The 9,585-nt window shown below is 33.4% G+C and overlaps 1 pseudogene; it reads left to right on the forward strand.

The window, feature by feature from the left end:
• The first annotated feature begins 5,443 nt into the window (after positions 1 to 5,443).
• On the forward strand, positions 5,444 to 5,560 carry LOC145261460 (5S ribosomal RNA; annotated as a pseudogene).
• The last annotated feature ends 4,025 nt before the right edge of the window (positions 5,561 to 9,585 follow it).

Genomic DNA, 9,585 nt, shown 5'->3' on the forward strand with positions numbered 1-9,585 from the left:
GTTGCTGTTTCAAAGGTTTTGTTCAAAAGAGGCTCGTTCACGAGGGGACACACCAAAAAGAGGCTAAAATTAATTCCTATTATATAAAAGTAACTTTGTCTGTGTGTTAGTTCGTTCCCTACGGACTCTTAAATAGCTTGACCAACTTTTTAAAAATTTACACAAAGATATTTTATGTGCCTGGTAGTGTTCTTAGATAGGTTTTGTATTGGAATGTCTGTGATAACTATCAATAATCGATAATTGAAAATATCCAATGAACAGGCAATGTTTTACTAAAAGTTAACATCTTATACAGCCTAACATCATAATTGCATTTGAGAAGTTTTATTACCGCACAAGCAGAAAGGTCCGGCATATAAAATCAACAGTAGGTTCTTTAATATGGCAAAGATGTGTTCAAAATTAATGTTTCTGTTTAAAGCACAATTGAACCATGATACTTGATAGTTGCATTTTAAACTTAAATTTAAGCCATTATTTAAAAATAATTTTATGAGATCGACAGTAGGTTCTCTACAGTGCAATGTAGACTACAATATATTGTGTACTAAGTCACTGTGGGGAGGATTGAAAAATAGGCAATTTTTTTTATCGATTTTGATGACAATAAAATATTGGAGGATGAAACATTCGTTGCTCTTCATTCAATCCCGAGCAACGTTGGGTCTCATTGCTGGTTCTTTCTAAAAGATGGATTAAAATTCTTCTTTAATTTTCTTGCTTAGACTTAAAAATGGTGACGGAATACACATGACGGAAAAGACAGTCTTGAGGAAAGATTCACTTAGATTCCTACATTGTCGGGCACATCTGGACTGCTTGCTCCCATGACTCTGTCTCCAAACTTTGTCCCATCCCTAGAATGCAAGATCATTTCTTTCTGATATCATTGACATCTGCTTCTAGTGTGATTTATGTAGGGAGCTGACCTTTGAAAACTTGCATCATTCATGCTGGGTACACCGGGTCTATTTTCATTCGCTGACAAATGTACTTAACGAAACTCACGCAAAATTTACACTAGTTAACATAATCTCTACTTACTCACATAGGGTCCTGATATATAATGTCCATACATAAATATATCAACAAATAAAAATGAAGACAAAAAGAGTCCAAAAGGTTTAGACAAAGAAAGTGTTGTTTTGTGGGTATGTGCATGGACTTATGTGTGAGTTTGTGAGACTGTGTGTATAAGCTGTCGCTATGTCTTGTGCTATTTGTCAAGATTCACGTAGCTAAGACTAGATTTAGTTTGCCCACAAGATATAGCAGTTGATAGCATTATGTTGTGACTGACATGAGTTTGTGTAGCAAGCTGTTTCCACACGGCTGGCTGTGTTTGGGTTTTCGCTTATGCAACCAATGCTAGTAAGTGATCATCTCTCTGGGCGGCTTGTTTTGATTGGTTGAAATCTAGTATTGGTAGCCAATCGAGATTATGTATTTTGATAGAAGTGACCAATCAGTATTAAGTATTTCAACCAATAAACATTGGATATTTTACAGAGATCCTGCCTCTGCTGCTGCTACTTCTGCTGGAACAAATTGATTTAAACCTTTATTCAAATCCACCAAATTACTTTCTATTCACCAGTTTAAAAGCTTCAAAATCACTTTTCAAATATAAGAGCTACGATAGTACAGAGTTTTCCAAAATGTGAGGTTGAGGGACCCCAGAAGCTCTTTCTTAAAGAGGACCAAATGCTTTATATGGAAAAATTAAATGGCTGCAGACAATTTTTTACTGAAAAAAAAAAAAAATGATTCATAACTACAGGTGTAAAAAGTTTCAGGATGGTTCATGAAAAAGAAAAAAAAAAATTAACAAAAAATGCAACAATTTTTGATTAATCAAAAACAAAAAAAATGGTTGTAAACATTATCATTAGTGTTAAAATTTGAAATTAATGTTTCTCATATTTATTTTAGAAATTATTTTGTTAGTGTTCCGTAAAAAACCTTTGGCCTACTCAGGGGCTTCAATGGTGTCCTGAAGTTTGGGAAACCCTGTGATAGTATATACATCATTGGCTATTTTAATCCATTATTTGATTGTGTAGAAAACGCGTTCCTTGACTTTTAAGTGGCCAAATAAAATTTCCTGCAAATGGCGAACTGAAGAATGGTAAATGTGAACAAAACAAAGAATGATAGTTTGAAAACGATTAAAAGACCGAATTAATAAGACGCAAAATATTTACAAAATGTGAAAATGCTGATTTTTATGTTTTAGAAATTTTGAAATGAGGATTGATCATTTCTATTATTTGCATTATTCAAACTAGTGAGACCTGTGCAAATTCCACAGCGGCATCTTTCATATATAATATATTGCTGCTGGTCATTCTGTAAACGTTCAGCGTGAATGGAGACCTGCGATATTATTGTAGCCTTTTTGTTAAAACTGTGAAAGTATTTATCTAAGTAATCTGATTAATGAATATATCTGGTTAATACGGTTTATCTCCAATATCTTTATAGGAGTCTGTGACATATTTTCCATTTCCGTTGCATGGACGTCCGGCGTGAATGGAAACCCCTCAATATCATTATACCATCTTTAGATAGAACAGATACTACCCTTGGATCTTAGTCAAAAGACTAAGAAGGTATATTTTAGTTTCACATATGGCCCAAAAGCGACATCATTTTTATTTTTAATTTTTAAACATTTTTTTTCTTTTTTTTTTTTCTTTTTTTTTTTTTTACATTCTGTTTTCAATGATCGGGAGATCCTATTTATTAAAAAGGAGGATAGAAGGTGATAACATGCCACGAGCATTAAATCAGCGTATCTATATACTCATAATTTAATGTTTGTAGTATATTCTTACCTTCTATCCTCATTATTAATAAATAGAATCTCCCGATCTAATAACTTATAATCGGGAAACCGTGACACACGTACATACATTTTAGGTCCTGTGGTATTAATATATAGATTACTGTTCTCATCTTGGATGGTATTCTCACAACATTTTGGCTGATATAATCTCCAACCTTCTCCATCTTGTAGAATTCAGGAATTTGTATGGAAATTAGAGCGGAACTCTTTATTTAACTCATGGTAGCTTGTTCTTGTTCCATCAGTCATGACTGAGGTAGAAGTTCCTAGTAAATTGTAATCGTATTCTTAGTATCGCCCGACTAAGGATTGAACCTTCAACCTCCAGAAGATTGTCACTTATAACTGATTATTACTGACCTGTCACGTAACGGATAAAGTTTCTACAAAGCAAAAAGTGCATGTATGGGGTGCTTCAAGTCTAATTGATCCAAGTAATGTTTTTTTTTTTTTTTTTTTTTTTCTTGAATTAGAAAATTTAATGTCAAGGGTCAGGTGTTATGGTTATTTATTTTTAAACTAAAAAAAATAAAATATGCATAGTCGATTACGCCTCTGTTGTATGGAATAGTAACCGATTTCTCCCTTAGTTGGTGCTGTGTTTCTATTTGCATTAAAGTGCCATCTTTTGCTAAAGATTTTTTACCATTTTGAAGATGTCTGATTTTGATCCAAAAGTCATTTGGTAGTGCTTAACAACTGACACTATTGACTTTTCAATCAAATTGCCACTGCCTTCTATAGTGAACGCTTCATATGCTGAAGTAAAGAAAAATATATTTATTAGCTCATTTATTTTTAACGGTAATAAAATTCTAATTTCTTTATGACAAATGATATTTTATTAGAATATATACAAAATAGATGAAATCCAAATAATTTTTTTACATCTTTACTATTTAAAAGAATATTGTAGAACCCTGGGATACGGCATTAAATATTAGTAATAAAATTTAGTATAATACACACATATATATATAATCAAATAACATTGTAAATAACATCATAAGGCTGGGTAAATACCATAGCCAGGGCCGGAAAAACATTGTATTCTCCATCGTAACCTGAAAAAAATGTATCCTAAGGCCACTGCATCCCAGGGTTGTACTATATTAGTGTAAAAGAGCCTGGACGTGCATGTGGTAGCTGTATGCAAATATGTGTTAACACATTGTAGCCTCCGTCACAAAAAACATAAGAAAAGGATTAGGAAAGAAATTCAACTTTTTATTTTATTTATTTTTTTTTTGACTTACGTTCACCCCCAAACAAGGCATATTGCCACTTGGACTATTTGGGACGATGCCTAAGGAAGCTTAATAAGATGTTGGTTTACGTTACATTTAAACTTCTGCATATCAGTACAGTCAGGGAAGCGGGTAGCAGGAAGGGAATTCCAAAGTCTAGCTGTTCGAGGGAAGAAACTATTAGAGTAGAAAGCTTTCTGAAATTTAAGGACCTCAACAGTGAAGGGGGTGTGATTTTTGTTGCTAAAACGATTTGTCAGGGATATGTACATGAAGGCTTAAACAACCGACATTTATTTCTACCTCCTTAACGTGATCGTGATTATCAGTCGACACACACTTTTTTGTTCTTTAATAATCTTTTTCTTTTTCCTTGTGACGTCATTTCGCACATGGCTCGGTCATTTGCACACAGCTGCAATATGCGTGTCCGCTCTCTGTTACAATAGAATATTTGGTTCTTTCTTAGATTTGTTGTTCTTTCAAGGGATTCTGATCATCTGGAATTCAGACAAAGCCGACTGGTAAACAAAAATTTAAAAAAAGATTAAATTTTAAAAAACCTTATCTAATGAAAGAATGACAGTTTGTTTATAAAAAAATTGTTTTTATTGACAACTTAATCAAAACGATGCAAAATGATGAATAAAGAATGAGAGTCTGAGAATGTGCATGTTTATACACATTTTCATTTTGGCTGTCAACGCGTGCGTAAAAGATTAGTTATGAAGATGTGTGTGTGTGTAAAAGAGCTTTGTTTTTTTTTTTATTTTCTTATCATTCTGTTCTAACTGGCGATAGAGCATCCCACCGCATGCAAAACATTCAACTGCTATCCCATACATTCCAACTGAGAGATCTTTTAAAGATTCTAACCGTCTTTTTAAATGCAATTGCTTAAATCTCTCATGCACTTGGTTAACCGGGTATATTTGCCTGGTAGTTTGTGAAATTCTTTTTCATAAACCCGGTTGCTCCTATAATTACTGGAATGATGGTGATCTTCCTAAGATTCCAGTTTCTTTTCATGTCGTACAAAGGACCTTTGTATTTCATCATCTTTTCTCTATCTGCTCTTTTTAACCCAGTATCATTGGGGACACTGCCTTCTACTAAGGTTGCTTCTTTCTCCTTCTTGTCCCATATCCTTATGCCAGCTTTAATCACTCCATTTTTCTAGGTACGTAGCTGTAGGATTGCATAGTCATAAAGGATGGTGTATAACTTATTTTCAACTGTTCTTACTGGTAAACATGTTTCCAAGACTTGTTGCTACATTTGATATTCAACTTTTTACAAATCGTCCAGTAGAGATATTTACACACTCTATTGTATTGTGCTGTGCATATACGGCATAATCGCGCTGACACACCGGTTCTCGTCAGATCACCGAAGTTAAGCAACGTTGAGGCTGGTTAGTACCATATGGGTGACCATTTGGGAATTCTAGGTGTTGTATGTGCTCTCCGCTTATCTCGGCATTTGTTTCCAGTCCTCCTGTACATACATTTCACTTGCCACTGGTATTTAACAATGTCATCTCAGTAGAGGTGTGGTTGGAGATAACGCACCTCCTGCCACAAAAATGTCACATGCAGACACTTCTTCGTGGGTATCCATAATCTGTCAAAGACTGAAGAAGCCTTATACCTTATATTGTGTTGTATAGTAACCGTCCCACAGCAGAACCTTGCAGCTGGATGTCAGATGAATCACACTCTCTACTTCTGTGTGGCAGAACCTGCACTTGTTGTGAGTGCTGAGACCACTCATCTTCTTAAAGTTGTTAGTTATGAAGATGTGTATGCGTATTAATGTACCTGTTTTTTGTTATAGGATGTAGTACTAATTTGTGTGTGAGTTTGGTTAACATTGTGTGTATATACTGACACTGTACAGTAGTCTATGAAATCTTTTGATATGTCTGTTGAGACCCTTTGTCCTCAAAAGAGCTAGGCTTGATTATGCCATAGCACGCCTGTTGTCTCTGGAATAAAAAAAAAAAAGACAAAAAAGAGAGAAAAAAGTTGTTTTTTTGTTTTTATATATTGGAATTCTCTGATTGGCTAAAAGAAATTACTAATTGAAAATTTTGTCCAATCAAAAGTTGATACATAAATAAAACATTCCTGTCGCTGCTGATTCTGAACTAATAAGTCAGTAAAGTAAATAATTTAATTTAATTTGATTTTATTTCTTCAAATAGAATAACATTTTCTTGTAAGGGCCATGATTAACAAGTTGCAATAATCCATAGATAATAATAAAAAAAGAGAGATACTATTTTAGCATATTTTAATATTTGTTATTTTTTATTTATTTATTTATTTATTTTTGCTGTTACTGCAACTTGCCGCCTATAAAAAAATGTAGTGCTTGTTTGGAAAAATAATGAAAATCGAAAAATTGCATTTCAACATAAAACGTTATCTAATTAAATGGAAAAAAAAAAAGCTGAAAGTCATGTAACTAATAACATATTATTGCAGAAAACATTTAATTTCATGATCCCCTGATTTCATGCAGTTACCTCCCCTGATTTCATGCAGTTACCTCCCCTGCTATTAGACGCTTCTATATTATGATAACGAAAAAAATTATTGAATTTTAAGTGATATTGCTCTTTGTGCTTCTCGTAAACTCGGTTTTCTATCATTTCCAATAGTTTCTCACACCCAATGCTGCTTCCTTTGTTCTAGTTCGTTTGACTCGTTGGTCTAGTGATCTTCATCAAACCTCTTTGGTACCTTATTGTAATACAGCTTCCTATTCCAGTAGCTTCTTTCAAATAACCATAAGCTTGTGGAACTCTCTTGTTGACTGTTTTCCTCCTTCCTCCTTCCTATAACCTTGGTCTTTTCAAAACTAAGGTCAATTGACATCTCGTTTTTTTTTTTTTTTTTTCAATAATCATCTTTTGTTCTTGTTAGCTTCTTGCATCAAGTGGCTTTATGCCTTGTCTGGAGCGATTTCTATAAAAAAAAATCAATTTACTTGTTTGCATTTTTCGTCTGCTGATTGGATAAGCGCTTCAGCATCTTTAAACTATTTATATGAACAGTCCAAGAAAAAAAAAATAAGCTGAATCAAAAGTCAACTTTGTCTGGTTCAAAAACTATACCAGTACAAAACAAAAACAAAAAAAACAAAACAAAGAAACAAAACAAAAACTTGGTTTTAAGTAAAAGTAAATCGTTTGGAAGGAATAAAACCATGTGTAACCTTTGCATCATAAATATGTTTTGATTATTTGCCTTTTGGAGGGAATATTGGTCCCCTGATTTATCAGAGAGGGACCTATGTTTTCAGTGGCATCTGTTAGTCCAGACGATTGCCAGATAACCGTCCATTAGTTTTTCCTGAAATTTTGCCACAAATTTTATTTCATTAAATAGATATGCACAGTAAAAAAATTTTTTTTTTTTTTCAATAAAAATTCCCGTTGCGTTCCCAGGGCCTCAAAAGAGGTAAAAAATGTCCCAAAATGGCCAAAAATGACACATTTTGCCCCTTAACTTTTGATCCATCCATTAAATTTTTCTGAAACTTGGCCAAAATGTAGAGCTCATTGTTCTTAATATAAATTCAGTATGGGTGATCCTGCCAAAATTCTGGTTCTTTGAGACTTTTAGGGCTAAAAAAAAAATGCCTTTTTGGAGCTCTTTTTTTCGTATTACTCAAAACCTTGATATGTATGTCTATATAGTGGTTTTCCATGGTGCTGAATTCAAATATACATGTCTTGATGCGTGAAACTGCAACGTTTGTCCATTTTCACTGGGATTTGGTGTTCCTAGGAGCTCATAAGGGGTCACAAAGGCCCCCAAATTGCAAAAAATTACACTTTTTACCTCATAACTTTTGCCCTATCCATTAGATTTTTCTGAAACTTGGCAAAAATGTGAAGGCAACGTTGGCCCTTCACACTTTTCACATTCATCATTTCTTCTCTATTTTTTGTGGCATCATCTCACATGCAGCACCAGAGGGGGACCATGCATGCACGGCTTGTTTTCTTTTAAAAATAGTACTCCCCCCAACCCCCACCCTTGGAGTAATTGTGGTGATTGCAATGATTCTAGCCAAAGAGTAGGATAGTTGATTTAGTTATTATAGATCAAAGATGACGATTTAGTAATTTTGGTTAATAGATGACGAATGGCCCCCATTTACCTTACAATGTTATGACCATGTGTCTAATTTATTATATGGAATTTTTTTTTTGTAAAGCAAACAAATAGTTAAAGTGTAGTATCTGTTTCACTCTTTATTTATTTTTTGGTCCTTGGTCAGTGAAAGAGTAATTACTCTAATTTTTTTTTCCAATCCAAACTAACCATTTTTATGGAGTTCGATTTTCCCACACCTTTGTTTTACTTTCAGCATTCTCGTAATTCTCACTTGCCTTATTTTATCCTTTTAGTCCTCACATTCCATGAATAATGTTTCTGAAAAAAAAAAAAAAAGGAGAAGAATTACTATTTTCTGGATTGAAATCAATCAGGCATTTATTCTTGAATAGTTTAAAATGTTTAATTTTTTTTTTTTTTTAACGCCTCACATCAATTGGCTTCATACGTTGTTTGGAGTGATTTCTAAAAATGCAAATAAACCCCCGAAAACAAACGAAAAACTTTGTCTTCTTGGGAGGCAAGTAAATAAGGACAAAATACCAAGTCTTGTATTATTGTTGATTGACTTTTACTAAAACAAAGCTAATTTACATGCCTCGGTGGAGCAACTACTCTAACAAAGAACCATCATTTTCGCTAGTGAGTTTTTTGTTCTTGGGCATTTGTTATAAAACGGTCACTTTTTACAATAGACAACGAACTGAAAAAAAGGTGACAAAGAAACAACTATATAACAATCAATTCGCTGTTTTTTTTTTTTTTTTTTACCCCATTCTAATACAGCTTCCTATTCCAGTAACTTATTTCCTAGAACTGCAAGCCTATGAAACTTTCTTTCTTCTCACTGTGTTGCCCCTACTTGTAACCTAGGTCTTTTCAAGACTAAGGTCGATAAACATCTGCTGTCTTTACTATAATCATCTTTTTTTCTTGTTAGCTGCTTACATTAAGTGGTTTCATGCTTTGTGTATAGTGATTTACATAAAAAATTAAATAAATAAATCTTATCAAAGGCAAGATAAATTACTCTTCTACCTACCTGCATAAGTTTTTGTGCTTCAACTTATTTTAAAGTGTTTATTTGATTCGAAACAGTGCTGAGTTGCTTAGAATGACGACAGGATGGTCAACATGAGATAGTACTCTAAAGAATATCTATAATCGCTAAAAACTCGAAAATAAAACAAAATGCTTATATAAATCCACCAATAGATGTCACGGTAACATTTATTGAGTTTGTTTCTACTAGTATTTTGCTTAATTTTCTATTTTTGAGCGATTATCGAGACTTCAAAGATATGATCCTCACATAGGCGTCATTTTTCTTGTTCTAACATGAAAATCAACTCTATTC

Source organism: Euprymna scolopes, chromosome 37, assembly GCF_053919585.1.
Source record: "Euprymna scolopes isolate OS-2025 chromosome 37, ASM5391958v1, whole genome shotgun sequence".
NCBI lineage: Eukaryota > Metazoa > Mollusca > Cephalopoda > Sepiida > Sepiolidae > Euprymna > Euprymna scolopes.